The sequence below is a fragment of the Condylostylus longicornis genome, unplaced genomic scaffold, assembly GCF_029603195.1.
Source record: "Condylostylus longicornis isolate FDR11 unplaced genomic scaffold, ASM2960319v2 ptg000517l, whole genome shotgun sequence".
In the NCBI taxonomy this organism is placed as follows: domain Eukaryota; kingdom Metazoa; phylum Arthropoda; class Insecta; order Diptera; family Dolichopodidae; genus Condylostylus; species Condylostylus longicornis.
In genome coordinates, this window is record NW_026578475.1 from 1 (window position 1) to 26,005 (window position 26,005).

At 44.2% G+C, this 26,005-nt stretch overlaps 35 non-coding genes across 35 annotated transcripts; 22 read left to right on the plus strand and 13 right to left on the minus strand.

Annotated features, from left to right (window-relative positions):
• The first annotated feature begins 7,644 nt into the window (after positions 1 to 7,644).
• Trnav-aac (transfer RNA valine (anticodon AAC)) lies at positions 7,645 to 7,717 on the plus strand. Its single transcript has one exon. It is a non-coding gene; the product is annotated as a tRNA-Val (tRNA).
• Positions 7,718 to 7,864: 147 nt separating this feature from the next.
• Positions 7,865 to 7,937, plus strand: Trnav-aac (transfer RNA valine (anticodon AAC)). The gene has a single exon. It is a non-coding gene; the product is annotated as a tRNA-Val (tRNA).
• Positions 7,938 to 8,086: 149 nt separating this feature from the next.
• On the plus strand, positions 8,087 to 8,159 carry Trnav-aac (transfer RNA valine (anticodon AAC)). Its single transcript has one exon. It is a non-coding gene; the product is annotated as a tRNA-Val (tRNA).
• Positions 8,160 to 8,306: 147 nt separating this feature from the next.
• Trnav-aac (transfer RNA valine (anticodon AAC)) lies at positions 8,307 to 8,379 on the plus strand. Its single transcript has one exon. It is a non-coding gene; the product is annotated as a tRNA-Val (tRNA).
• A 147-nt stretch (positions 8,380 to 8,526) lies between these two features.
• Positions 8,527 to 8,599, plus strand: Trnav-aac (transfer RNA valine (anticodon AAC)). Its single transcript has one exon. It is a non-coding gene; the product is annotated as a tRNA-Val (tRNA).
• A 254-nt stretch (positions 8,600 to 8,853) lies between these two features.
• Trnav-aac (transfer RNA valine (anticodon AAC)) lies at positions 8,854 to 8,926 on the plus strand. The gene has a single exon. It is a non-coding gene; the product is annotated as a tRNA-Val (tRNA).
• Positions 8,927 to 8,980: 54 nt separating this feature from the next.
• Positions 8,981 to 9,053, plus strand: Trnav-aac (transfer RNA valine (anticodon AAC)). The gene has a single exon. It is a non-coding gene; the product is annotated as a tRNA-Val (tRNA).
• A 144-nt stretch (positions 9,054 to 9,197) lies between these two features.
• Trnav-aac (transfer RNA valine (anticodon AAC)) lies at positions 9,198 to 9,270 on the plus strand. The gene has a single exon. It is a non-coding gene; the product is annotated as a tRNA-Val (tRNA).
• A 147-nt stretch (positions 9,271 to 9,417) lies between these two features.
• Trnav-aac (transfer RNA valine (anticodon AAC)) lies at positions 9,418 to 9,490 on the plus strand. The gene has a single exon. It is a non-coding gene; the product is annotated as a tRNA-Val (tRNA).
• A 147-nt stretch (positions 9,491 to 9,637) lies between these two features.
• Trnav-aac (transfer RNA valine (anticodon AAC)) lies at positions 9,638 to 9,710 on the plus strand. Its single transcript has one exon. It is a non-coding gene; the product is annotated as a tRNA-Val (tRNA).
• A 149-nt stretch (positions 9,711 to 9,859) lies between these two features.
• Positions 9,860 to 9,932, plus strand: Trnav-aac (transfer RNA valine (anticodon AAC)). Its single transcript has one exon. It is a non-coding gene; the product is annotated as a tRNA-Val (tRNA).
• A 54-nt stretch (positions 9,933 to 9,986) lies between these two features.
• On the plus strand, positions 9,987 to 10,059 carry Trnav-aac (transfer RNA valine (anticodon AAC)). The gene has a single exon. It is a non-coding gene; the product is annotated as a tRNA-Val (tRNA).
• A 54-nt stretch (positions 10,060 to 10,113) lies between these two features.
• Trnav-aac (transfer RNA valine (anticodon AAC)) lies at positions 10,114 to 10,186 on the plus strand. Its single transcript has one exon. It is a non-coding gene; the product is annotated as a tRNA-Val (tRNA).
• A 254-nt stretch (positions 10,187 to 10,440) lies between these two features.
• On the plus strand, positions 10,441 to 10,513 carry Trnav-aac (transfer RNA valine (anticodon AAC)). Its single transcript has one exon. It is a non-coding gene; the product is annotated as a tRNA-Val (tRNA).
• A 54-nt stretch (positions 10,514 to 10,567) lies between these two features.
• Positions 10,568 to 10,640, plus strand: Trnav-aac (transfer RNA valine (anticodon AAC)). The gene has a single exon. It is a non-coding gene; the product is annotated as a tRNA-Val (tRNA).
• A 143-nt stretch (positions 10,641 to 10,783) lies between these two features.
• Trnav-aac (transfer RNA valine (anticodon AAC)) lies at positions 10,784 to 10,856 on the plus strand. The gene has a single exon. It is a non-coding gene; the product is annotated as a tRNA-Val (tRNA).
• Positions 10,857 to 10,910: 54 nt separating this feature from the next.
• Trnav-aac (transfer RNA valine (anticodon AAC)) lies at positions 10,911 to 10,983 on the plus strand. Its single transcript has one exon. It is a non-coding gene; the product is annotated as a tRNA-Val (tRNA).
• A 149-nt stretch (positions 10,984 to 11,132) lies between these two features.
• Positions 11,133 to 11,205, plus strand: Trnav-aac (transfer RNA valine (anticodon AAC)). The gene has a single exon. It is a non-coding gene; the product is annotated as a tRNA-Val (tRNA).
• A 175-nt stretch (positions 11,206 to 11,380) lies between these two features.
• Trnav-aac (transfer RNA valine (anticodon AAC)) lies at positions 11,381 to 11,453 on the plus strand. Its single transcript has one exon. It is a non-coding gene; the product is annotated as a tRNA-Val (tRNA).
• A 149-nt stretch (positions 11,454 to 11,602) lies between these two features.
• On the plus strand, positions 11,603 to 11,675 carry Trnav-aac (transfer RNA valine (anticodon AAC)). The gene has a single exon. It is a non-coding gene; the product is annotated as a tRNA-Val (tRNA).
• A 237-nt stretch (positions 11,676 to 11,912) lies between these two features.
• Trnav-aac (transfer RNA valine (anticodon AAC)) lies at positions 11,913 to 11,985 on the plus strand. Its single transcript has one exon. It is a non-coding gene; the product is annotated as a tRNA-Val (tRNA).
• Positions 11,986 to 12,256: 271 nt separating this feature from the next.
• On the plus strand, positions 12,257 to 12,329 carry Trnav-aac (transfer RNA valine (anticodon AAC)). The gene has a single exon. It is a non-coding gene; the product is annotated as a tRNA-Val (tRNA).
• Positions 12,330 to 18,788: 6,459 nt separating this feature from the next.
• Trnar-acg (transfer RNA arginine (anticodon ACG)) lies at positions 18,789 to 18,862 on the minus strand. Its single transcript has one exon. It is a non-coding gene; the product is annotated as a tRNA-Arg (tRNA).
• A 462-nt stretch (positions 18,863 to 19,324) lies between these two features.
• Positions 19,325 to 19,398, minus strand: Trnar-acg (transfer RNA arginine (anticodon ACG)). Its single transcript has one exon. It is a non-coding gene; the product is annotated as a tRNA-Arg (tRNA).
• A 185-nt stretch (positions 19,399 to 19,583) lies between these two features.
• Trnar-acg (transfer RNA arginine (anticodon ACG)) lies at positions 19,584 to 19,657 on the minus strand. The gene has a single exon. It is a non-coding gene; the product is annotated as a tRNA-Arg (tRNA).
• Positions 19,658 to 22,280: 2,623 nt separating this feature from the next.
• On the minus strand, positions 22,281 to 22,354 carry Trnar-acg (transfer RNA arginine (anticodon ACG)). The gene has a single exon. It is a non-coding gene; the product is annotated as a tRNA-Arg (tRNA).
• Positions 22,355 to 22,539: 185 nt separating this feature from the next.
• On the minus strand, positions 22,540 to 22,613 carry Trnar-acg (transfer RNA arginine (anticodon ACG)). Its single transcript has one exon. It is a non-coding gene; the product is annotated as a tRNA-Arg (tRNA).
• A 190-nt stretch (positions 22,614 to 22,803) lies between these two features.
• On the minus strand, positions 22,804 to 22,877 carry Trnar-acg (transfer RNA arginine (anticodon ACG)). The gene has a single exon. It is a non-coding gene; the product is annotated as a tRNA-Arg (tRNA).
• A 211-nt stretch (positions 22,878 to 23,088) lies between these two features.
• Positions 23,089 to 23,162, minus strand: Trnar-acg (transfer RNA arginine (anticodon ACG)). Its single transcript has one exon. It is a non-coding gene; the product is annotated as a tRNA-Arg (tRNA).
• Positions 23,163 to 23,372: 210 nt separating this feature from the next.
• On the minus strand, positions 23,373 to 23,446 carry Trnar-acg (transfer RNA arginine (anticodon ACG)). Its single transcript has one exon. It is a non-coding gene; the product is annotated as a tRNA-Arg (tRNA).
• A 210-nt stretch (positions 23,447 to 23,656) lies between these two features.
• Positions 23,657 to 23,730, minus strand: Trnar-acg (transfer RNA arginine (anticodon ACG)). The gene has a single exon. It is a non-coding gene; the product is annotated as a tRNA-Arg (tRNA).
• A 211-nt stretch (positions 23,731 to 23,941) lies between these two features.
• Positions 23,942 to 24,015, minus strand: Trnar-acg (transfer RNA arginine (anticodon ACG)). Its single transcript has one exon. It is a non-coding gene; the product is annotated as a tRNA-Arg (tRNA).
• Positions 24,016 to 24,477: 462 nt separating this feature from the next.
• Positions 24,478 to 24,551, minus strand: Trnar-acg (transfer RNA arginine (anticodon ACG)). Its single transcript has one exon. It is a non-coding gene; the product is annotated as a tRNA-Arg (tRNA).
• A 210-nt stretch (positions 24,552 to 24,761) lies between these two features.
• On the minus strand, positions 24,762 to 24,835 carry Trnar-acg (transfer RNA arginine (anticodon ACG)). The gene has a single exon. It is a non-coding gene; the product is annotated as a tRNA-Arg (tRNA).
• Positions 24,836 to 25,586: 751 nt separating this feature from the next.
• Positions 25,587 to 25,660, minus strand: Trnar-acg (transfer RNA arginine (anticodon ACG)). The gene has a single exon. It is a non-coding gene; the product is annotated as a tRNA-Arg (tRNA).
• Between the last annotated feature and the right edge of the window lie 345 nt (positions 25,661 to 26,005).

Here is a 26,005-nt window from a genome sequence, read left to right on the forward strand (position 1 = left end):
ACCACAGGCATAAGCTGATCCCAAAATGGTCTCTACCCTCGCGTGTACTCTCAATCTATCCCAACGGGAAATCCGCAATTGTCAGGAATCTCCTAACCCAGGAGGATCGCCTTGTGAATATCCAGGATGTTCGGTTCATCGAACCACCCCAGTCGCCAGTACAAGAGGAAGAGTGGGGTTGAATGATTCTCAAGGATACCACAAGCATGTTTGACCCGCAGAGTCGTCGTGAGGTGTTGGAAAGGTTTTGGGAGAAATTAAAGTATCCACAGTTGGAGGCGGACCAGCGGTCCACAAAGAAAAGGAGACTGCAGCAGTAGCTTCCCACGTTTTGGGGGGATAGTTGGTGTGTCTTTGTGCCTTGAAAACGTGTACAGCCGACTCCTAGTATTCAAGAACCTCTCAGAGTTCTCTCTCCTTCTTCGTTCATTCTTGATCACAAGTTCGGCTATCTTTTTCTCTTTTTCTCAAGGCATGAGACGTGACCTTTTTCTGTCCCATTTCATGGGTCCCGCGTGCTTACGTGTGTTACCGCTCGCCTTTTTCGCCTTTTGGCACTTACCGTCGCTTTTTCTCTGCAAACATTGCCCGAATTAACATTGCGATTGGTTACTGTCCTAATCTCATTAAATTGAGAGTCTCAACATGTTTATCATGCTCGTATTCATGTCCTTGGCCGCCTCTTGCGCCATTGTGCGCCTGTGGAGGCCCATGACGAACTTTCTCATTAAGATGTGCTGGACACTGTGTTTCAGTGCCTTGACAGCTCTCGCAATCCTTTCATACCGTTTTTGCCAGATTGCATTGCCAATCTGGCAATCACGCCTCAACCAAGCTGTCCAGGATGCCATGGCATCCTTGGACAGTCACTCACGGCAGTTAGCAATTAAGTCTCTCCCAGGTCTGAGCTATCCTGCCTTTTCCTCAACAACAACATTAACAATCGTCGGCTGCCTTGTCGTCGCGTTGTCTTGGGCTCATTACATTCACAGAACCAACCAGGAGTAACAACTGTGTCTTCAACAGTGGTGAGATGGTCAAGTTTGTCGGCGAGGTTTTCCATAGCCATCGCAATATAGGTGGCTGTAGGAGCTTCAGCAACGGTATTGGCGATAGAAAGAACCAGAGTTTCTAGGGGGACAAGTAGTGCACGGATTTCATGAATAACTTTTTGCAGATCCTCAGCTGGATTGGCGGGAGTCGGTGCTGGACTGGTTGCAGAAGTTGCAAAGTTGGCGAATGGCTCAATTGCAGCACGAATTAGTTTGGTAGCATCTTCAATTGAAACAACGTTGATAGCGGAGGAGGACATTGTACCATCCGCACCGCTTTGGTTCCGCTTCACCGGACCACTGATAAGATTCGCGGCCCAAAGCGTGGGAATGGTAATCATGGTCGCGAATGGGAGAAGAGTGCAAGTCCAGCAAAATCCGGAATTCAACACGTAGGTACCAGCAACAGAGAGCGTAGATACTGTGAAGCTTTCGTCTCCAGAAGTCACGCAGACTTGTAAACGCATGTGTGTGCGTGGAGACAAACCTGTTGTCCCACACCTGAATGACATCTTTTTCAGTTCAGTTGCCTTTTGTTTTTTCTCATTACCAAAGAATCTTAACATCAAACTATGTTCCTCCTTTTCGTTTGTGCACTAATGGTGCTGCTGGCACCAACGATATTGAACTGGGTGAAAGCGTGGGCACTACGCTGGATTAAGCGGATAGTGGGAGTGTTGATGCTCTCGTTATTCGTGAAGTTCCTCCTCCAACGGCCTTGTTATTTATTCAGCCTGCTCGGTCTCCCTTGCCCTACTCGGCTAATATCTCTTCAGTTGGACGCCGTTAACCTTCCCGCCAGCGTGTGGGTAATTCTTAGCGGAGTGCTGCTTGTGGCGGTTTGGGTTATGATCCGGTCAAATTGGCTCCAAAGCCGGGAACCAAACGCCATAAGCCATTCAAGTCAACTCGAATTTGCAACTGCCCTAGTCGCAGCACTACAGAGCAAAGATTCCCAAGTAACCTCGCAAGACGAAGGTCTCCGAAGTCTCTTGTCGACGATGGTCGATCTTCTTCGCGAGTTAAATCAGTCAATTCAGGAATTGAAGATCAAGCGTTCAGAGCAAGGGGCAGTGTGTATGGTAGTTCAAGATTTGAACGAGTCGCTGGCAGAGGAATGTGCAGAGATAAAAAAGTTAGTAAAAAAATCAGCAAGCACCTCACACTACCCACACACTTGCAAACCGGACAACCTTGAAGTACAACCAGACAGTTGTGATGGAGAAACCTCCAATGACTCTGACGAAGAAAGCACCAGCATGCCAACAGTGAACATTGCCACTCGTCCGCAACCAAAGCGCAAAGGCAAGAACAAAGCCAAGAAGTCCGTTTCAAAGCAGTCAAACAAAGCACAGGACGGCGAGTCTAACTCCTCGTCCTCAACCTCGATAGTCCAGCAGCAGGCAACCTCAGACTCTAAGACAGAAGAGTTTCAGCTCGATAACACAACGCATCAAGTCTCAGCAGAGTTTCTACAAAAGTTCGTGGGGGAAGATTTTCTGGAGATGGCGAAAAAGATAGCCCAACAGGCTCAAGAAATCCGAAACCTTCAACGAAAGCCAGCTCTGTTGACGGAAGAAGAAAAAGAAGTGGCTAGGAAGTCGTTGGCCCAACTCGATATCAAGTGGAAAACGGAAAAAGACTTCACGATTCGGCCGACAGACTCAGAGGACATTGGTATTCTGACGGAAGAGCAGCTAAGTTTCACCAGGCGCACAATTGTTAACATTATCCGCCAACGCCGCAATGCCAACTACGTCGCACGCATGAAGGAACGCGGGTTCGAATGTCATGTGTGTCCAACATGCCACCAAGTTGTTGGAGCAAACCACGTGTGCGTCGGAACGAATTGGGTTGCAAAGAGAGGGCAAGGAGGGAAGTTTAACCAAACCATAGTTTCTCAAGAAGGCCGGGGGGGGCTCAGAATCCAACATCGAGCGTTTGTGGACCCGGACCAAATCCAAAAGTCCTTCCAAAACTTGAAAGAGTTGACGCATTTGGTACAACAGCATGAGCAATTTGTTCAGTCGAACCCTCCAGAACCCCCAACCACCAACTCACGACTTCTAGACACAGACCACGTCATGGAAAACCAACAAGTTGAACAACAGCTAGAACAACCCTCAGAATCCTCGGCTACCGTGAACTTGGTGCAGGCAGCTAATCATTTTTTAGGCCGACAGGGCTGAAGGACACGCAGCCCAGCAATCTCAGCAGTTTTTTTTTCTGGAGCAGATTCTTCGTGTCCCCATTCATGTATGTATACGCTTTTTTCTGTGATCGATTGTTGTTGTTGTGTGCTTATGTATTGAAAGTCTCTGGCGCCAATCATGCGGCGTCAGACGGCAAAGGTCTCGTCCAAAAGTTGCGCCTCGTTGAATTCTCATGTCTAGGGGAGGACTTTGTAGGGGTTCTGGATACTGGAGCCCAGATCAATGTGATTCACCCACACCTCGCCAGCCAAATGAAGTTCAAGCTTGTGGACAGCCCCATAGACACCTTTGCCGGAGTACAAGGAAAGAAGACAAGAATTAAAAAGTGGATTTCTGTTCCGATTGTGTTGACGAATGGTCACAATGACGAAGTGGTATTTGCAGTGTCTGACGCTATCCCAAAGGCGATCATCCTTGGTCTACCATTTCTTCAGAATGTGGAAGCTGTCGTCGACGTCAAGAGTGGAATTTTGACGACACCCAAAGGTCCCGTTTCCATCCTGTCGGGTCTTGCATTCGGTCCGTCAGTCAATGTGGTCACCGAGGGAACTCCATTGGATGGAGAGGAGGAGAAAACTCTGCAAAAGTTGAAAATGGAGGGAATTGAGGAAAAAGAGCAAGAAGCGGTACGAGAGTTGCTTCGGCGGTATTCTGGCCTTTGGAGGGGGGAGAGGCGCGGGTTGGTGAAAGCATTGTCACATGTCATCCGCTTAAACACCAACCGCCCAATCGTATCACGACCAAGACCAGAATCCGTGGAACAACGCGAAATCATTAGTAAAGAAATTGATGGCATGTTGGAGCAAGGAGTCATTCGGCACTCTAATTCTCCGTACAGCAGTGAGATTGTCATGGTGAAGAAGAAGCTTAGTGGTTGGAGGATGTGCATTGATTTCCGGTTGGTGAACAACCACACCATCAAGGACAAGCATCCCATTCCCAGAATTGCAAGTCTAATCCGAGCAGTAAAGGGGTGCGGGTATTTCGCAGCGTTGGATTTACGCGCGGGATATTGGCAAATTCCCATAGAGGAATCTTCCATTAAGTATACTGCGTTTCGTTGTTTCAAGGGTTTATACGAGTTCCTCGTCATGCCGTTCGGCTTGTCAAATGCGCCTGCCACGTTCCAAAGGGCTATGGAAGCACTCCTCGGCGATTTGTGCTACAAAGGGGTTCTTGTCTACTTAGACGACATTCTGGTCCACGCCACGTCGTTTGTAGAAGCACAGAAGCTCCTTGAAGTAGTACTGGCGAGATTGCAAGCAGCGGGTTTCACGTTGAATCTGGCGAAATGCGTCTTCTTCCCCCGCTCGTTGGTCTATTTGGGGTACGTCATTGAGAATGGTGTCATCAAACCGAATCCAGCTAAAGTGGATGCGCTGAGGAAGGTCACCGCCCCGCGGAACGTCACTGAGTTGCGCGCAGTGCTCGGCATGCTAGGCTACTTCCAAGGTTTCATCCCTGGTTTTGCCAAAGATGTAATTCCCCTGACCGACCAACTCAAGAGTGCCAAAAGCAAGACAGCACCGATCTGTTGGTCCGTCGAGTGTCAACAAGCTTTCCAACAGGTGGTTTCAAAGCTGTGCGACGCCGTCCTACAGATCCCAGTAGATGGCGACCAGTTTCTGATGGAGTGCGATGCGTCCGACCGGGCGGTTGGTGCAATTTTGTATGTACAACGGGATAATAGCTGGATGCCGATTGAGTTCTACTCGCTAAAGCTCAAAGGTCCGGAGCAGAGGTGGCCAACTCGGGAGAAGGAGGCTTGGGCAATCATCAGTGGCCTTAAGAAGTTTGACTGCTTTTTGCGAGGTCGCCATTTCACCGTGCACACTGACCACCAAAGTTTGAAATGGTTGATGGAAGCAAGTTCAGGGAAGTTGGCGCGCTGGGCGTCCTTGTTGTCTGAGTACTCAATGGATGTGTTCTGGAAAAGAGGGCAAGATTTGCAGCACGTCGATTTCTTTTCGCGCTGTTTGTATGAAGATGATGGGGTTGAAGACCGGATGGTATTGTGCACAAGTGCTGTCCCGTCGGTTCTCTTTTCTCCGGAGCTTGTTCGACCAGAGGAGATTCTTGATGCGCAGCGAAAGGAAACTCCTCCTGTGGGGAAAGGCTATTTTTCTCGAGATGGGATTATCTACCACCGGAACGCCATGTGGGTCCCTCCCGCTTACCGAAGCAAGGTAATCGCAGCTTGCCACGCAGTGTCTCCCTTCGTCCATGGGGGTGCCAAGAAGACGGCTCGCATTATCAAGAGGATGTTCAGTTGGCCATACCTGGAGGCTGAGGTGGGCGACTACATAAGAGGGTGTTTAGTGTGTCAAAGAACGCGGCCCGGACTAGAATGTCTCCAAGGTTTGTTCAAGGCTCACCCGTATCCCGGTCCTTTCGACTTGGTCTACTTAGACGTGTGGACAACCAAGTTTTGCGGTACAATGTTTCATGTGCTCAATATGATTGATCAATCGACGAAGTGGGCCGAATCCGTAGTGCTTAAGGACATGTCGGCCAATGCAACTGCCAGTGCGTTCCTGACACAGTGGGTTACACGCTTTGGAGTACCAGAACGGATTGTCACTGACAATGGCACTAACTTCATGGGGGAGGTTTTCAAGAAGCTATGCGCGGACTTGGGGGTGAACAAGCTACGAACTACGGTGTACCATCCGGAAGGAAATGCCGTGGTGGAGCGTTTTCATCAAGTGTTGTCTCGAGGGCTAGTTCACTTCGGGCAGTTCGGTTATCCACTTGCGTTGGAAGAAGTTCTGCAACTCATTCTTCTAGGGTATCGGAACATTCCACACTCGGCTACCAACGAGAGCCCCGCCTACCTGGTGTATGGAATGGATCTGCGCCCCCCTTTGGCAAATGATTGGCGCTGCCGAAAGGGGATGGCTGAACAGGATCGTCTGAAGTTCTTGAATGCACTAAGGCTAGATGTGCAGTTTCAAGCCCTCCGTCGTTCGGTGCTCCGCTTGGCCAAGGTGAATGAAGGTCGCGAAGAAGACAAGCTAGAGGAAGGCCAACTAGTGCTGTGTTCCCTTACTCCGGCCGAAGTTGCAAAGCTGGGTCAGCGAAACGAACACGGGGCTAAAGTGCTTCCAAAGTGGTCAGTGCCCTGCCGTGTTCTCCAAGCAACCAAAAATGGAAAATCAGCAGTAGTTCGTAACCTCCTAACTCGCCAAACTAGGGAAATCCACATCCAGCATGTCCGTCGGATCGTTCCCCCCAAGGATGAGGAGCAGCGGAAGGTCTGGGAGCATGTGATAGAAGAAGAAGCATCAATGCTGAATTTCGCCGAGCGACGAAAACGTCTTCGTGAGTTCTGGGACGATGTGGAAGACTCAAAACGCCAGCGCTTGCAGTCTTAGGGGAGGTTTGTGAAGCTTTCGTCTCCAGAAGTCACGCAGACTTGTAAACGCATGTGTGTGCGTGGAGACAAACCTGTTGTCCCACACCTGAATGACATCTTTTTCAGTTCAGTTGCCTTTTGTTTTTTCTCATTACCAAAGAATCTTAACATCAAACTATGTTCCTCCTTTTCGTTTGTGCACTAATGGTGCTGCTGGCACCAACGATATTGAACTGGGTGAAAGCGTGGGCACTACGCTGGATTAAGCGGATAGTGGGAGTGTTGATGCTCTCGTTATTCGTGAAGTTCCTCCTCCAACGGCCTTGTTATTTATTCAGCCTGCTCGGTCTCCCTTGCCCTACTCGGCTAATATCTCTTCAGTTGGACGCCGTTAACCTTCCCGCCAGCGTGTGGGTAATTCTTAGCGGAGTGCTGCTTGTGGCGGTTTGGGTTATGATCCGGTCAGATACTGTTAACCATGCGGACGATGCGTTAGCGAAGTAAGAAAACAGGGGGAAAAGCCATGGGAAAACACACTGAACTATAGAAACGTAGATAAAAAACCCGGTCAGAAGCATTAAGACCACGAACGCAGGATACTTTAGGCATCTGAGGATGAAGCGATGCGTAAAGTACACGATATAACCCCCCAAGAGAAGGATAAACAACATACCCAGGAACTTAGGGTCATGGGTGTCTAGCGTGAGCAGCGTAGACAGGAAACTAGTGAAAACGGAGAGGAAGGAAGTCATCATTCTAACAGGGGAGAAACGAAGACCGTAGACCACAGTGTTGAGAAAATGTCACAAGCTTACGAGTTAGAGAGCTCAGACAACAATTGCACTGCCAAGTGTGGTGGTGCTCCTAGGGCGGGAGACAAGAGGATAGCATGCTTGATTTCTTTTCCTGGTTTTCTTAAGTCTGTGTCTCGTAGAACAAAGTCTCAAAAACCCATCAATTGGTGCTCGTATTGACTGTAATGCTCCATATCTTGCTGATGAACTGCAATATAGATTTCTTTTAAGCGGGCATGGTCTAGTGGCTATGACGTCTGCTTAACACGCAGAAGATCCCGAGTTCAATCCTCGGTGCTTGTATTGACTGTAATGCTCTATATCTTGCTGATGAACTGCGCAATATAGATTTCTTAAGTGGATGGTCTAGTGGCTATGACATCATTGGTGCTCGTATTGACTGTAATGCTTCATATCTTGCTGATAAACTGCAATATAGATTTCTTTTAAGCGGGCATGGTCTAGTGGCTATGACGTCTGCTTAACACGCAGAAGATCCCGAGTTCAATCCTCGGTGCTTGTATTGACTGTAATGCTCTATATCTTGCTGATGAACTGCGCAATATAGATTTCTTAAGTGGGCATGGTCTAGTGGCTATGACATCATTGGTGCTCGTATTGACTGTAATGCTCCATATCTTGCTGATAAACTGCAATATAGATTTCTTTTAAGCGGGCATGGTCTAGTGGCTATGACGTCTGCTTAACACGCAGAAGATCCCGAGTTCAATCCTCGGTGCTTGGATTGACTGTAATGCTCTATATCTTGCTGATGAACTGCGCAATATAGATTTCTTAAGTGGATGGTCTAGTGGCTATGACATCATTGGTGCTCGTATTGACTGTAATGCTCCATATCTTGCTGATAAACTGCAATATAGATTTCTTTTAAGCGGGCATGGTCTAGTGGCTATGACGTCTGCTTAACACGCAGAAGATCCCGAGTTCAATCCTCGGTGCTTGTATTGACTGTAATGCTCTATATCTTGCTGATGAACTGCGCAATATAGATTTCTTAAGTGGATGGTCTAGTGGCTATGACATCATTGGTGCTCGTATTGACTGTAATGCTCCATATCTTGCTGATAAACTGCAATATAGATTTCTTTTAAGCGGGCATGGTCTAGTGGCTATGACGTCTGCTTAACACGCAGAAGATCCCGAGTTCAATCCTCGGTACTCGTATTGACAATGCTCTATATCTTGCTGATGAACTGCGCAATAGAGATTTCTTAAGTGGATGGTCTAGTGGCTATGACATCATTGGTGCTCGTATTGACTGTAATGCTCCATATCTTGCGGATGAACTGCAATATAGATTTCTTTTAAGCGGGCATGGTCTAGTGGCTATGACGTCTGCCTAACACGCAGAAGATCCCGAGTTATTGACTGTAATGCTCCATATCTTGCTGATAAACTGCAATATAGATTTCGTTTAAGCGGGCATGGTCTAGTGGCTATGGCGTCTGCTTAACACGCAGAAGATCCCGAGTTCAATCCTCGGTGCTCATATTGACTGTAATGCTCCATATCTTGCGGATGAACTGCAATATAGATTTCTTTTAAGCGGGCATGGTCTAGTGGCTATGACGTCTGCTTAACACGCAGAAGATCCCGAGTTCAATCCTCTGTGCTCGTATTGACAATGCTCTATATCTTGCTGATGAACTGCGCAATATAGATTTCTTAAGTGGATGGTCTAGTGGCTATGACATCATTGGTGCTCGTATTGACTGTAATGCTCCATATCTTGCTGATAAACTGCAATATAGATTTCTTTTAAGCGGGCATGGTCTAGTGGCTATGACGTCTGCTTAACACGCAGAAGATCCCGAGTTCAATCCTCGGTGCTTGTATTGACTGTAATGCTCTATATCTTGCTGATGAACTGCGCAATATAGATTTCTTAAGTGGATGGTCTAGTGGCTATGACATCATTGGTGCTCGTATTGACTGTAATGCTCCATATCTTGCTGATAAACTGCAATATAGATTTCTTTTAAGCGGGCATGGTCTAGTGGCTATGACGTCTGCTTAACACGCAGAAGATCCCGAGTTCAATCCTTGGTGCTCGTATTGACTGTAATGCTCTATATCTTGCTGATGAACTGCGCAATATAGATTTCTTAAGTGGATGGTCTAGTGGCTATGACATCATTGGTGCTCGTATTGACTGTAATGCTCCATATCTTGCTGATAAACTGCAATATAGATTTCTTTTAAGCGGGCATGGTCTAGTGGCTATGACGTCTGCTTAACACGCAGAAGATCCCGAGTTCAATCCTCGGTGCTTGTATTGACTGTAATGCTCTATATCTTGCTGATGAACTGCGCAATATAGATTTCTTAAGTGGGCATGGTCTAGTGGCTATGACATCATTGGTGCTCGTATTGACTGTAATGCTCCATATCTTGTGGATGAACTGCAATATAGATTTCTTTTAAGCGGGCATGGTCTAATGGCTATGACGTCTGCTTAACACGCAGAAGATCCCGAGTTCCATCCTCGGTGCTCGTATTGACTGTAATGCTCCATATCTTGTGGATGAACTGCAATATAGATTTCGTTTAAGCGGGCATGGTCTAGTGGCTATGACGTCTGCTTAACACGCAGAAGATCCCGAGATCAATCCTCGGTGCTCATATTGACTGTAATGCTCCATATCTTGCGGATGAACTGCAATATAGATTTCTTTTAAGCGGGCATGGTCTAGTGGCTATGACGTCTGCTTAACACGCAGAAGATCCCGAGTTCAATCCTCGGTACTCGTATTGACAATGCTCTATATCTTGCTGATGAACTGCGCAATATAGATTTCTTAAGTGGATGGTCTAGTGGCTATGACATCATTGGTGCTCGTATTGACTGTAATGCTCCATATCTTGCGGATGAACTGCAATATAGATTTCTTTTAAGCGGGCATGGTCTAGTGGCTATGACGTCTGCCTAACACGCAGAAGATCCCGAGTTATTGACTGTAATGCTCCATATCTTGCTGATAAACTGCAATATAGATTTCGTTTAAGCGGGCATGGTCTAGTGGCTATGGCGTCTGCTTAACACGCAGAAGATCCCGAGTTCAATCCTCGGTGCTCATATTGACTGTAATGCTCCATATCTTGCGGATGAACTGCAATATAGATTTCTTTTAAGCGGGCATGGTCTAGTGGCTATGACGTCTGCTTAACACGCAGAAGATCCCGAGTTCAATCCTCTGTGCTCGTATTGACAATGCTCTATATCTTGCTGATGAACTGCACAATATACATTTCTTAAGTGGATGGTCTATGGCTATGACATCATTGGTGCTCGTATTGACTGTAATGCTCCATATCTTGTGGATGAACTGCAATATAGATTTCTTTTAAGCGGGCATGGTCTAGTGGCTATGACGTCTGCTTAACACGCAGAAGATCCCGAGTTCAATCCTCGGTGCTCATATTGACTGTAATGCTCCATATCTTGCGGATGAACTGCAATATAGATTTCTTTTAAGCGGGCATGGTCTAGTGGCTATGACGTCTGCTTAACACGCAGAAGATCCCGAGTTCAATCCTCGGTGCTCGTATTGACTGTAATGCTCTATATCTTGCTGATGAACTGCGCAATATAGATTTCTTAAGTGGGCATGGTCTAATGGCTATGACATCATTGGTGCTCGTATTGACTGTAATGCTCCATATCTTGTGGATGAACTGCAATATAGATCTCTTTTAAGCGGGCATGGTCTAGTGGCTATGACGTCTGCTTAACACGCAGAAGATCCCGAGTTCAATCCTCAGTGCTCGTATTGACAATGCTCTATATCTTGCTGATGAACTGCGCAATATAGATTTCTTAAGTGGATGGCATCAGCAATATAGATTTCTTAAGTGGATGGTCTAGTGGCTATGACATCATTGGTGCTCGTAGTGACTGTAATGCTCCATATCTTGTGGATGAACTGCAATATAGATTTCTTTTAAGCGGGCATGGTCTAGTGGCTATGACGTCTGCTTAACACGCAGAAGATCCCGAGTTCAATCCTCGGTGCTCGTATTGACTGTAATGCTCTATATCTTGCTGATGAACTGCGCAATATAGATTTCTTAAGTGGGCATGGTCTAATGGCTATGACATCATTGGTGCTCGTATTGACTGTAATGCTCTATATCTTGTGGATGAACTGCAATATAGATTTCTTTTAAGCGTGCATGGTCTAGTGGCTATGACGTCTGCTTAACACGCAGAAGATCCCGAGTTCAATCCTCGGTGCTCGTATTGACAATGCTCTATATCTTGCTGATGAACTGCGCAATATAGATTTCTTAAGTGGATGGTCTAGTGGCTATGACATCATTGGTGCTCGTATTGACTGTAATGCTCTATATCTTGCTGATGAACTGCGCAATATAGATTTCTTAAGTGGATGGTCTAGTGGCTATGACATCATTGGTGCTCGTAGTGACTGTAATGCTCCATATCTTGTGGATGAACTGCAATATAGATTTCTTTTAAGCGGGCATGGTCTAGTGGCTATGACGTCTGCTTAACACGCAGAAGATCCCGAGTTCAATCCTCGGTGCTCGTATTGACTGTAATGCTCTATATCTTGTGGATGAACTGCAATATAGATTTCTTTTAAGCGTGCATGGTCTAGTGCCTATGACGTCTGCTTAACACGCAGAAGATCCCGAGTTCAATCCTCGGTGCTCGTATTGACAATGCTCTATATCTTGCTGATGAACTGCGCAATATAGATTTCTTAAGTGGATGGTCTAGTGGCTATGAAATCATTGGTGCTCGTATTGACTGTAATGCTCCATATCTTGTGGATGAACTGCAATATAGATTTCGTTTAAGCGGGCATGGTCTAGTGGCTATGACGTCTGCTTAACACGCAGAAGATCCCGAGTTCAATCCTCGGTGCTCATATTGACTGTAATGCTCCATATCTTGCGGATGAACTGCAATATAGATTTCTTTTAAGCGGGCATGGTCTAGTGGCTATGACATCATTGGTGCTCATTGGAGTGATTGCTGCGCTAATGAAGAACCAAACTTAAAGCCTTTTCCTGATGTCTCAATGTCTCGGGCTTCACGGATGTATGCGTCTCACCCATTGACATAAACAGTTTTTTAGTTCCATCCTCTCCCTTTTATTCTTGATTTTAACCTTGTTGCCATTGATCAACAAATGAATCATCAAATTCTGAACCAACTGTTCAACCACCTCGGGATGCTGTTCGGCCCATCGTTCTTCCTTTGGGTTCTGATGCCGTTGGGTTTGACATCTTCCGTATTTATTGTGATTAAGGTCTATCCTATCCTCCGGAAGGTGATTTGCACTCTCTTCGCGATAACAGGACTTCTTTCCCTCGCAATTGTCGGACGAACCGCCTACATTATGACCCCTATTTTGTATAGGGCAGCACTAGATTCCCTTCTTTCAGTTATAGACAACTTTGACAACACGCTCTCCCACTGGGGTAACCACATTTCTAACACCATGCTTGAAAGCAACCCCACCCACTTCCTTGCAACAAACTGGACCATCATCGCTTTAGGGCTCATCGTAGTATGGCTAACTGCCTTTGTGGTCACTGCAAGAACCATTCCAAGTGGTGCCGTGACCCGGGACCACAAACGCTGCGTTGAATCCTCAAGCCAACCGTCTAATGAAAAAGTTCAAAGTCCACAAGAACCCATCCCAACAAGTCAAAACCATCGTGCCCCAGTCTGTGCCCCATCGTCAATTGAACCACTTCTTGATCTTCTTAAAGCAGTATTGCAACCTCAACAAGCCTCTTCAACTTCAGACATCCAATCAATTGTGCAAAACCAAATCAATGAACTCAAATCCGAGTTGATCTTAATAATCCACCAAGAATTTGCTGCACTTACCTCAAGCCTAGCAACCACTACTCAAGTCCCCGCTTCAAACGTAATCTCACAATCTTCTACAACTGAACCAAAACAACAAGCAATTGTTTCATGTTCCCCAACCAGAACCACCTTTGAGCTCCTTGACGTGCATTCTGAGGAATCATCTGACGAAGAAGCTCCATTTGTAAATGCAGCAGGGAGATGGAAGAATGTGACCAAGCGAAAAAGAGTTAAGTTTGCAACTCCAGCGTCACCAGAAACTGCAGCAACGAAAAAAGCCGAAGTTCATGATGTTCGAACACCAGATGAATTGACCGAAGCAGATTTGAAACTGTTGCTCAAAGCAAAAACAGATGAGCGCAAGGCAGCCAAGCAGATCGAAATGTTTCTAGATGAACAAGAAAAGAAAATGACACTTACAGAACTGCACCGAAAGTGGAAACTCGAAGACCAGAAAAAGCGAGAAGAACGTGCTAACTTGAACAGATTCGATTTTGAAGACCTTGGAGAACTTACGGAAGAAGAAAGACTTTTGCCCAAACACGAGATTCGAAGGATCATCCGAGATCGCAAAAACGACTTGTGGGTTCAAGACATGAGATCCAAGGGAATTCCTCTGCATGAATGTGATGTTTGCCACCGACTTGCCAGTGACAATCATAGATGTATTGCGACAAAATGGATGACCGATGGAAGCAAGAAAAAGGGGCTTATCCTCAGTCAGACTGATGGAGGGATTCGATTGCATGAGAAACAGTTGATTGACTCAGAGGCGCTGAATAAAGAATTTGAGAGAATTGTTAAGTTGAAAAAACAAGTGGATGAACACAACCGTCGCGTCGAAACTGCAGTTGCTCCAAACGATGTTGTCATGGAAGGAGCCACCACTAATACTCAACAAAATACAGCAACAGAAACAGAAACAGCAACAGATTCGTCAACTTCTTCTTCTTCTGATTCTTCACCAACCATACAATGTGTTTAGCCCAGCAGCTTCTTCATTTTCGCTCTTCTATGCCATCCCGGATCTCTGGAGTTCCCTTACCCTCAATTTTGAAATTATAACCCAATCATGTATTTCATTTATTCGTTACTCATCATCCTACCTTCTTTCTATCATCTCTCCTCTTATATCACTCCCACATGTTTTCTCTCTTCTCCTGGATACCTCGTACATCGCCCCCCTCACGTTCATTGAATTTATAAATAATGGAAATTCTTTTGTCGCCTTAGTGGACAATGGATCCCAAATGAATGTCATTGACTCGGATGTTCTGTCTTGTCTGTCTTTTACAAAGGAAACAACGGCTGCTACAAAGTTGGTGGGAGTCCAAGGACATATCTCAAGAATTGACCGTTGGATCTCTTTGGAAGTGCACTTGCCAAATGGAGCTGTTTGTGAAGTAAAAGCCGCTGTTGTGGACAATTGCCCATGCTCAATCATTTTTGGACAGCCCTTTCTCATTGCCAGCAAAGCTCAGATTGATTCGTCGAATGCCATTCTCACCATGCAAAACGGACCAATCCAACTTCTACAATGCCAACGACCTCCATACCCCTCAGTACATGCAACATTGGATGCAACGGAAGTTGGACAACTGGATATTGGAAAGACAAACTTAACGCAGCCCCAAATGGAAAAGTTACGACAATTTCTTCAGAATTATCGCCACCTTTGGGAGGGCGACGTTCCAGGCCGCGTTAAGAGTGTAGAACATCGGATAACAGTTCGGACAAGTCAACCCATCCGTGATAGACCAAGGCATGCAACACCGCAACAGCAAGAGGAGATCAGCAGACAAGTCAACAAAATGCTGAAGGAAAACATCATTCGACCCAGTAATTCAGGGCACAGTTCAGAAATTGTGATTGCAAAGAAACAAGATGCAGATGGAATTTCACGGGCTGGAGATTCTGTATTGACTACCGAAACTTGAATAAACAAACGGTGAAGGATGCATACCCACTTCCCAGGATTACGGATCTCTTGCACGCAATTCGGAACTCACGCTATTTTGTTGCTTTAGATCTTCGTTGGGGTTATTGGAACATACCACTGGAAAAGAACAGCATAAAGTACACGGCTTTCCGGTGTATGTTAGGACTTTTCGAATTCTTAGTCATTGCCATTTGGATTGACCAATGCTCCAGCAACGTTCCAGCGGTTGATGGACTTTCTCTTTGGGGATTTGCGGTCGACTGGAATTTTGGCGTACATCGACGACATTTTAATCCATGGGTCTTCGTTTGAAGAAGTTCTGGGGAAGCTGAAGGTGGTCTTGGATCGGTTACAAGCTAAAGGGTTAAAGATCAACTTCACAAAGTCAAACTTCTTTCCGCACCTTCTCAAGTACCTCGGGCAAACGATCGAAGATGGGGAAAATGAAACCAAATGTGGCTAAAGTCGAGATCCTGAGCAAGTTCAAGAAGCCAACGACTGTATATGATGTTCGACGGATCTTAGGAATGCTGGGGGTACTACATCCGTATATCAAGGATTTTGCAGGATTGATGACGCCAGTCTTTGATTTGCTGAAGGGAATTCAAGGAACGTCGCGGATGAATAAAACTTCGAAGATCACCTGGGAACAACGTCACGAAGATGCAGTACAAAAAGCAATATGCAGGCTTCAACACTCTGTGCTTACAATCCCGCTGCCTTCAGATGAGTTTGTATTGGAAACTGACGCTTCTGGATTGTCGGTTGCGGCAACATTGAGCTGTAAACGAGATGATGGATCGCTTGTCCCTGTTCAGTTTGCATCGAAGAAACTAGGAGCTACGGAACAACGTTGGCCTGTTCGAGATCGGGAAGCATTCGCTATCATCTTTGGGCTAAAGAAATTTGATATTTACTTGAGAGGCCGGTCATTCGAGGTGTACACCGATCACAAAAGCTTACGATGGATGTTGGATGCCAAAGAAGGTCGTGTGTCGCGTTGGGCCAGCCGCTTAAGCGAGTATGATATGACAATCTGCTACCGTGATGGAAGACAAATGGAACATGTGGATTACTTGACGCGCTTCGTGGACTTTTCGGATATGGATGTTGAGGATTATATGTGCTTTTCCAATTTCCTTGCCGCTACTCCCAGTAATCTACCCACGATGGACAACATCATTCAGGAACAACGAGCATCAACCCCACCATCTGGACGAGGATTTTTCGTGAAAGATGGGATCACTTTCTACCATAATGCTATTTGGGTGCCACTCTCTCTTCGGAATTCTGTTATTGCTGCCTGCCACTCTGTTGCACCCTTCAGACACCATGGAGTGAAAAAGACATCAAGAACCATAAGAAAAGTCTTCAATTGGCCGGGTCTTCATCAACAAGTCGCCAAATATGTTTCGTCTTGCCTTCGTTGCCAGCGTACACGTCCAGGAATTGAACGCTTCCAAGGTCATCTCCGAACACATCCCATCCCTGGACCCTTTCACACAGTTTACATGGATTTCTGGAAATGTACGTTCAATGGAGTCAACTACCAGGTGCTGACAATGATTGATCAATTCACAAAGTGGGTTGAGTGCATTCCAGTACCATCAGCAGCTGCGGAGATCGTTGTGTCAACATTCATTCGTTCGTGGATCTGTCGTTTTGGAGTTCCTTCGATAATCATGACGGATAACGACCAGACTTTCACAGGAATTTTGATGAGGACTGTGCATGGGTTGTTCGGGACTAAAGCGTTGACGAGCACACCTTATCATCCACAAGGAAATGCCATCATCGAGTCGTTTCACCGCAACTTGAACAAAGGACTTTCCGCATTTGAAGTTCCAGCAGTTCGACCAAGCATTTCCTTCCATGAAGCTTTAGACCTTGTACTTTACTCTTATCGTTCTACTATCCACCTCTCGATGAACGAGACACCAGCGTTCCTTGTTTATGGAATTGACCTTCGCCCACCAGCGGATAATGATTGGCGCTTCCAAAGAGTTGGAGCAATGAAAGATCGTTTGAAGTTTGTGAATGAAATGCGTTTGGATATTCAATGGCAAGCGTACGACAAGAGACTCCGCGAAAATGAGAAAAAAAATGAAGCGCGGCAACCAGCAAAGTTCACTCCAAATCAGTTAGTCCTTGTTCGTGCGTCAGAACATGAGCGACGGAAAGCAGCTTTCTTTTCTGACGAGCATAAGCACAAGTTGATTCCGAAATGGTCACTACCTTGTCGAGTCCTCTCCGTTTATCCAGGTGATCAAAAGGCGCTAGTAAAGAACTTAATAACGGATCAACAAAGGATTGTGCACATCCAGGATGTCCGCTTCCTGAGTCCCCCGCTAACGTCTCTGCAAAGGGAAGAATGGGACCGAGTAGTGAATCGTGAAATCTCTTCAATGTTTGACCCCAAGGAGCGCCATGAAAAAGCTTGAAAAATTCTGGGAATCCGTCGACTACCCTCAACTAGTGACGAAGAAGAAGCGGCCTCGCTTGGATTAAGTTTGGTCCTTAGGCGGGCGAGTTGGAGTGATTGCTGCGCTAATGAAGAACCAAACTTAAAGCCTTTTCCTGATGTCTCAATATCTCAGGCTTCACGGATGTATGCGTCTCACCCATTGACATAAACAGTTTTTAGTTCCAGCCTCTCCCTTTTATTCTTGATTTTAACCTTGTTGCCATTGATCAACAAATGAATCATCAAATTCTGAACCAACTGTTCAACCACCTCGGGATGCTGTTCGGCCCATCGTTCTTCCTTTGGGTTCTGATGCCGTTGAGTTTGGCATCTTCCGTATTTATTGTGATTAAGGTCTATCCTATCCTCCGGAAGGTGATTTGCACTCTCTTCGCGATAACAGGACTTCTTTCCCTCGCAATTGTCGGACGAACCGCCTACATTATGACCCCTATTTGTATAGGGCAGCACTCGATTCCCTTCTTTCAGTTATAGACAACTTTGACAACACGCTCTCCCACTGGGGTAACCACATTTCTAACACCATGCTTGAAAGCAACCCCACCCACTTCCTTGCAACAAACTGGACCATCATCGCTTTAGGGCTCATCGTAGTATGGCTAACTGCCTTTGTGGTCACTGCAAGAACCATTCCACCTGCCCACAGAATTTAACAATGTTGCTTCTACATTTGAATCAAGTCTGAATCATATCAAAATTAACCAAGCAATATTCGATCTACTAACCATCCGTTTCATAGCTAAACACTCTATCCAATTGTCCTGTAATCCCACCCACCCGATGGCATAATTTAACAAGCATTTCAATGGAGTTATGTCGAAATGATAATAAATAAGCCGAACAGGATTGGAACCCACGACCACCCGGTTCGTAGCCGGGCATTCTATCCTGCCCACAGAATTTAACAATGTTGCTTCTACATTTGAATCAAGTCTGAATCAAATCAAAATTAACCAAGCAATATTCGATCTACTAACCATCCGTTTCATAGCTAAACACTCTATCCAATTGTCCTGTAATCCCACCCACCCGATGGCATAATTTAACAAGCATTTCAATGGAGTTATGTCGAAATGATAATAAATAGGCCGAGCAGGATTCGAACCCACGACCACCCGGTTCGTAGCCGGGCATTCTATCCAACTGAACTATCGGCCCATAGAATTTAACAATGTTGCTTTTACATTTGAATCAAGTCTGAATCAAAATGAACCAAGCAAGATTCGATCTCCTAACCATCCGTTTCATAGCTAAACACTCTATCCAATTGTCCTGTAATCCCACCCACCCTATGGCATAATTTAACAAGCAATTGGTCTGAGTTTACAATAAAAAATTTCAATGGAGTTATGTCGAAATGATAATAAATAGGCCGAACAGGATTGGAACCCACGACCACCCGGTTCGTAGCCGGGCATTCTATCCTGCCCACAGAATTTAACAATGTTGCTTCTACATTTGAATCAAGTCTGAATCAAATCAAAATTAACCAAGCAATATTCGATCTACTAACCATCCGTTTCATAGCTAAACACTCTATCCAATTGTCCTGTAATCCCACCCACCCGATGGCATAATTTAACAAGCATTTCAATGGAGTTATGTCGAAATGATAATAAATAGGCCGAGCAGGATTCGAACCCACGACCACCCGGTTCGTAGCCGGGCATTCTATCCAACTGAACTATCGGCCCATAGAATTTAACAATGTTGCTTTTACATTTGAATCAAGTCTGAATCAAAATGAACCAAGCAAGATTCGATCTCCTAACCATCCGTTTCATAGCTAAACACTCTATCCAATTGTCCTGTAATCCCACCCACCCGATGGCATAATTTAACAAGCATTTCAATGGAGTTATGTCGAAATGATAATAAATAAGCTGAGCAGGATTCGAACCCACGACCACCCGGTTCGTAGCCGGGCATTCTATCCAACTGAACTATCGGCCCACAGAATTGAACAATGTTGCTTTTACATTTGAATCAGGTCTGAATCAAACCAAAATTAACCAAGCAAGATTCGATCTCCTAACCATCCGTTTCATAGCTAAACATTCTATCCAATTGTCCTGTAATCCCACCATCCGATGGCATAATTTAACAAGCAATTGGTCTGAGTTTACAATAAAAAATTTCAATGGAGTTATGTCGAAATGAAAATAAATAGGCCGAACAGGATTGGAACCCACGACTACCCGGTTCGTAGCCGGGCATTCTATCCAACTGAACTATCGGCCCATAGAATTTAACAATGTTGCTTTTACATTTGAATCAAGTCTGAATCAAAATTAACCAAGCAAGATTCGATCTCCTAACCATCCGTTTCATAGCTAAACACTCTATCCAATTGTCCTGTAAGCCCACCCACCCTATGGCATAATTTAACAAGCAATTGGTCTGAGTTTACAATAAAAAATTTCAATGGAGTTATGTCGAAATGATAATAAATAAGCCGAACAGGATTGGAACCCACGACCACCCGGTTCGTAGCCGGGCATTCTATCCTGCCCACAGAATTTAACAATGTTGCTTCTACATTTGAATCAAGTCTGAATCAAATCAAAATTAACCAAGCAATATTCGATCTACTAACCATACGTTTCATAGCTAAACACTCTATCCAATTGTCCTGTAATCCCACCCACCCGATGGCATAATTTAACAAGCATTTCAATGGAGTTATGTCGAAATGATAATAAATAGGCCGAGCAGGATTGGAACCCACGACCACCCGGTTCGTAGCCGGGCATTCTATCCTGCCCACAGAATTTAACAATGTTGCTTCTACATTTGAATCAAGTCTGAATCATATCAAAATTAACCAAGCAATATTCGATCTACTAACCATCCGTTTCATAGCTAAACACTCTATCCAATTGTCCTGTAATCCCACCCATCCGATGGCATAATTTAACAAGCAATTGGTCTGAGTTTACAATAAAAAATTTCAATGGAGTTATGTCGAAATGATAATAAATAGGCCGAACAGGATTGGAACCCACGACTACCCGGTTCGTAGCCAGGCATTCTATCCAACTGAACTATCGGCCCATAGAATTTAACAATGTTGCTTTTACATTTGAATCAAGTCTGAATCAAAATTAACCAAGCAAGATTCGATCTCCTAACCATCCGTTTTCATAGCTAAACACTCTATCCAATTGTCCTGTAAGCCCACCCACCCTATGGCATAATTTAACAAGCAATTGGTCTGAGTTTACAATAAAAAATTTCAATGGAGTTATGTCGAAATGATAATAAATAAGCCGAACAGGATTGGAACCCACGACCACCCGGTTCGTAGCCGGGCATTCTATCCTGCCCACAGAATTTAACAATGTTGCTTCTACATTTGAATCAAGTCTGAATCAAAATTAACCAAGCAAGATTCGATCTCCTAACCATCCGTTTCATAGCTAAACACTCTATCCAATTGTCCTGTAAGCCCACCCACCCTATGGCATAATTTAACAAGCAATTGGTCTGAGTTTACAATAAAAAATTTCAATGGAGTTATGTCGAAATGATAATAAATAGGCCGAACAGGATTGGAACCCACGACCACCCGGTTCGTAGCCGGGCATTCTATCCTGCCCACAGAATTTAACAATGTTGCTTCTACATTTGAATCAAGTCTGAATCAAATCAAAATTAACCAAACAATATTCGATCTACTAACCATCCATAGCTAAACACTCTATCCAATTGTCCTGTAATCCCACCCACCCGATGGCATAATTTAACAAGCATTTCAATGGAGTTATGTCGAAATGATAATAAATAGGCCGAACAGGATTGGAACCCACGACTACCCGGTTCGTAGCTGGGCATTCTATCCAACTGAACTATCGGCCCATAGAATTTAATTACATTTGAATCAAGTCTGAATCAAAATTAACCAAGCAAGATTCGATCTCCTAACCATCCGTTTCATAGCTAAACACTCTATCCAATTGTCCTGTAAGCCCACCCACCCTATGGCATAATTTAACAAGCAATTGGTCTGAGTTTACAATAAAAAATTTCAATGGAGTTATGTCGAAATGATAATAAATAAGCCAAACAGGATTGGAACCCACGACCACCCGGTTCGTAGCCGGGCATTCTATCCTGCCCACAGAATTTAACAATGTTGCTTCTACATTTGAATCAAGTCTGAATCAAAATTAACCAAGCAAGATTCGATCTCCTAACCATCCGTTTCATAGCTAAACACTCTATCCAATTGTCCTGTAAGCCCACCCACCCTATGGCATAATTTAACAAGCAATTGGTCTGAGTTTACAATAAAAAATTTCAATGGAGTTATGTCGAAATGATAATAAATAGGCCGAACAGGATTGGAACCCACGACCACCCGGTTCGTAGCCGGGCATTCTATCCTGCCCACAGAATTTAACAATGTTGCTTCTACATTTGAATCAAGTCTGAATCAAATCAAAATTAACCAAGCAATATTCGATCTACTAACCATCCATAGCTAAACACTCTATCCAATTGTCCTGTAATCCCACCCACCCGATGGCATAATTTAACAAGCATTTCAATGGAGTTATGTCGAAATGATAATAAGTAGGCCGAGCAGGATTCGAACCCACGACCACCCGGTTCGTAGCCGGGCATTCTATCCAACTGAACTATCGGCCCATAGAATTTAACAATGTTGCTTTTACATTTGAATCAAGTCTGAATCAAAATTAACCAAGCAAGATTCGATCTCCTAACCATCCGTTTCATAGCTAAACACTCTATCCAATTGTCCTGTAATCCCACCCACCCGATGGCATAATTTAACAAGCATTTCAATGGAGTTATGTCGAAATGATAATAAATAAGCTGAGCAGGATTCGAACCCACGACCACCCGGTTCGTAGCCGGGCATTCTATCCAACTGAACTATCGGCCCACAGAATTAAACAATGTTGCTTTTACATTTGAATCAGGTCTGAATCAAATCAAAATTAACCAAGCAAGATTCGATCTCCTAACCATCCGTTTCATAGCTAAACACTCTATCCAATTATCCTGTAATCCCACCCATCCGATGGCATAATTTAACAAGCATTTCAATGGAGTTATGTCGAAATGATAATAAATAGGCCGAGCAGGATTCGAACCCACGACCACCCGGTTCGTAGCCGGGCATTCTATCCAACTGAACTATCGGCCCATAGAATTTAACAATGTTGCTTTTACATTTGAATCAGGTCTGAATCAAAATGAACCAAGCAAGATTCGATCTCCTAACCATCCGTTTCATAGCTAAACACTCTATCCAATTGTCCTGTAATCCCACCCACCCTATGGCATAATTTAACAAGCAATTGGTCTGAGTTTACAATAAAAAAATTTCAATGGAGTTATGTCGAAATGATAATAAATAGGCCGAACAGGATTGGAACCCATGACCACCCGGTTCGTAGCCGGGCATTCTATCCAACTGAACTATCGGCCCATAGAATTTAACAATGTTGCTTTTACATTTGAATCAAGTCTGAATCAAAATTAACCAAGCAAGATTCGATCTCCTAACCATCCGTTTCATAGCTAAACACTCTATCCAATTGTCCTGTAATCCCACCCACCCTATGGCATAATTTAACAAGCAATTGGTCTGAGTTTACAATAAAAAATTTCAATGGAGTTATGTCGAAATGATAATAAATAGGCCGAACAGGATTGGAACCCACGACCACCCGGTTCGTAGCCGGGCATTCTATCCAACTGAACTATCGGCCCATAGAATTTAACAATGTTGCTTTTACATTTGAATCAAGTCTGAATCAAAATTAACCAAGCAAGATTCGATCTCCTAACCATCCGTTTCATAGCTAAACACTCTATCCAATTGTCCTGTAAGCCCACCCACCCTATGGCATAATTTAACAAGCAATTGGTCTGAGTTTACAATAAAAAATTTCAATGGAGTTATGTCGAAATGATAATAAATAGGCCGAACAGGATTGGAACCCATGACCACCCGGTTCGTAGCCGGGCATTCTATCCAACTGAACTATCGGCCCATAGAATTTAACAATGTTGCTTTTACATTTGAATCAAGTCTGAATCAAAATTAACCAAGCAAGATTCGATCTCCTAACCATCCGTTTCATAGCTAAACACTCTATCCAATTGTCCTGTAATCCCACCCACCCTATGGCATAATTTAACAAGCAATTGGTCTGAGTTTACAATAAAAAAATTTCAATGGAGTTATGTCGAAATGATAATAAATAGGCCGAACAGGATTGGAACCCACGACCACCCGGTTCGTAGCCGGGCATTCTATCCAACTGAACTATCGGCCCATAGAATTTAACAATGTTGCTTTTACATTTGAATCAAGTCTGAATCAAAATTAACCAAGCAAGATTCGATCTCCTAACCATCCGTTTCATAGCTAAACACTCTATCCAATTGTCCTGTAAGCCCACCCACCCTATGGCATAATTTAACAAGCAATTGGTCTGAGTTTACAATAAAAAATTTCAATGGAATTATGTCGAAATGATAATAAATAGGCCGAACAGGATTGGAACCCACGACCACCCGGTTCGTAGCCGGGCATTCTATCCTGCCCACAGAATTTAACAATGTTGCTTCTACATTTGAATCAAGTCTGAATCAAATCAAAATTAACCAAGCAATATTCGATCTACTAACCATCCGTTTCATAGCTAAACACTCTATCCAATTGTCCTGTAATCCCACCCACCCGATGGCATAATTTAACAAGCATTTCAATGGAGTTATGTCGAAATGATAATAAATAGGCCGAGCAGGATTCGAACCCACGACCACCCGGTTCGTAGCCGGGCATTCTATCCAACTGAACTATCGGCCCATAGAATTTAACAATGTTGCTTTTACATTTGAATCAAGTCTGAATCAAAATGAACCAAGCAAGATTCGATCTCCTAACCATCCGTTTCATAGCTAAACACTCTATCCAATTGTCCTGTAATCCCACCCACCCTATGGCATAATTTAACAAGCAATTGGTCTGAGTTTACAATAAAAAATTTCAATGGAGTTATGTCGAAATGATAATAAATAGGCCGAACAGGATTGGAACCCACGACCACCCGGTTCGTAGCCGGGCATTCTATCCAACTGAACTATCGGCCCACAGAATTGAACAATGTTGCTTTTACATTTGAATCAGGTCTGAATCAAACCAAAATTAACCAAGCAAGATTCGATCTCCTAACCATCCGTTTCATAGCTAAACATTCTATCCAATTGTCCTGTAATCCCACCCATCCGATGGCATAATTTAACAAGCAATTGGTCTGAGTTTACAATAAAAAATTTCAATGGAGTTATGTCGAAATGAAAATAAATAGGCCGAACAGGATTGGAACCCACGACTACCCGGTTCGTAGCCGGGCATTCTATCCAACTGAACTATCGGCCCATAGAATTTAACAATGTTGCTTTTACATTTGAATCAAGTCTGAATCAAAATTAACCAAGCAAGATTCGATCTCCTAACCATCCGTTTCATAGCTAAACACTCTATCCAATTGTCCTGTAAGCCCACCCACCCTATGGCATAATTTAACAAGCAATTGGTCTGAGTTTACAATAAAAAATTTCAATGGAGTTATGTCGAAATGATAATAAATAAGCCAAACAGGATTGGAACCCACGACCACCCGGTTCGTAGCCGGGCATTCTATCCTGCCCACAGAATTTAACAATGTTGCTTCTACATTTGAATCAAGTCTGAATCAAATCAAAATTAACCAAGCAATATTCGATCTACTAACCATACGTTTCATAGCTAAACACTCTATCCAATTGTCCTGTAATCCCACCCACCCGATGGCATAATTTAACAAGCATTTCAATGGAGTTATGTCGAAATGATAATAAATAGGCCGAGCAGGATTGGAACCCACGACCACCCGGTTCGTAGCCGGGCATTCTATCCAACTGAACTATCGGCCCATAGAATTTAACAATGTTGCTTTTACATTTGAATCAAGTCTGAATCAAAATTAACCAAGCAAGATTCGATCTCCTAACCATCCGTTTCATAGCTAAACACTCTATCCAATTGTCCTGTAAGCCCACCCACCCTATGGCATAATTTAACAAGCAATTGGTCTGAGTTTACAATAAAAAATTTCAATGGAGTTATGTCGAAATGATAATAAATAAGCCGAACAGGATTGGAACCCACGACCACCCGGTTCGTAGCCGGGCATTCTATCCTGCCCACAGAATTTAACAATGTTGCTTCTACATTTGAATCAAGTCTGAATCAAATCAAAATTAACCAAGCAATATTCG